Source organism: Bison bison, unplaced genomic scaffold (genome assembly GCF_000754665.1).
Source record: "Bison bison bison isolate TAMUID 2011002044 unplaced genomic scaffold, Bison_UMD1.0 scf7180017864514, whole genome shotgun sequence".
NCBI lineage: Eukaryota > Metazoa > Chordata > Mammalia > Artiodactyla > Bovidae > Bison > Bison bison.
Window position 1 is genome coordinate 2,297,662 of NW_011495067.1, and position 1,544 is coordinate 2,299,205.

Genomic DNA, 1,544 nt, shown 5'->3' on the forward strand with positions numbered 1-1,544 from the left:
TGACTAGACGGATCTTTGTGGCAAAGTAATGGCTCTGCTTTTGAATAATGTTGTATAATGTTGGACTCCCACAAAAGCAGATCTTGAGACTATTTGAGGACAATTTTGGAGGAATCTGAAAACAGGAGGGAAAACAGGGTATACACAGAAGAACAGAAAGCCCCCACATGGGCACATTTTCCATCTGGGAAATCAGACCTGGTGGGGACTTCTTAGAAACAGTTTAGACCAAACCTATGAGTAGCTCATTTGAGGGGCAAGGAAGCCAGAGTCTTAATATTCCAGTTCCCATTCATTATTATTTGAGAGCTGTTTCACAAAGTCCTTTTACCTATAAGTTACTATTAACAATACAATGTCAAATTATATCTATGAATAAGAAACTATTAGTAATAAATGCCAAATTATATCTCTGATGATATGACTGGTAGGAAGTTGGTAGCCTACACATTGTGGGTGCGATGCTACTACAGGTTCTGTTTTTTGCTTTTAGAATACCACATTGCAAGTATTCATATTGATTAATACATCATTCTCTTGGGTATAGTAATTATACTTCTAGGAAACAGAAGTATGTGTACACTTGCAACCAGTATGTCTATTATTAACCCAGTATAACTTATTTTATAAAATAGTATGTATACCAGAGACATTATTCAGATGTCCAATGCAGTATTCACGCCCCATTATTTATGGAATGTTGTGTTGAATACCGTCAGTTTACTCTCTAGATTGCTCTCCACTGTGTCAAATAGCCTCCTTGCCATCTAGCCTCTTGTTGCAGATGGGCAGTGGGAAGCCTCATGTGCTATCAGAGAGAGAAGTGGAGAAAACAGTCAAATACTAGATCCTCCCAGCTCTTCCTTGCAGTGTCTCCCTTGTGAACTGCCTACTGCCCAACACCTAAGCCATAATTCCAAGGAGACAGCATTCTCTACGGCATTCTTCTGTTCTCTCCATGTTATCCTTCAGTGGATAATTCTCTCAAATTGACTCCGTTCCACTGTGCCTTCTACTTCCTGCCCTATGCCCTGGCTAATAAAATCATTTACTACATGTAGGTGTTACTCTATTTGCCACCATTCCATCACTCACTTAGCACATATTCTGTTGAGGAAGACTAACACCATGAATAGAAATGAGTACAATTGATGAACCTACATCAACACATCATCTAGACAGCAGGGGAGGTTATTAACGAATGGGGCCAGAAATTATATGGAAAACATGTGTACCTTCAGGCCGATTTTGCTGTGAAACTAAAACTGCTCTTTAAAAAGTCTACTGAAAAAAGAGTGGAAGCTGTGATAAAAAGCAAGAACATTCTGCCTTGGGTGTCATTTGGTCCTGGTTCTAGTCTGGGTGTTTCTACTAACCAGCTGTGTAGCCTTGGACTCTTTTGAATTCAGTATCCTTATGTGTAAATTTGGAGGAGAAAAATCAACAGATTTAATATTTTCAAAAGCCACTTCTAGCACTGTATGGAAATTTTTTAGGCCTAAGGATCACATGAGAAAGGTAAATGATGAATTAGTGCCACCCTA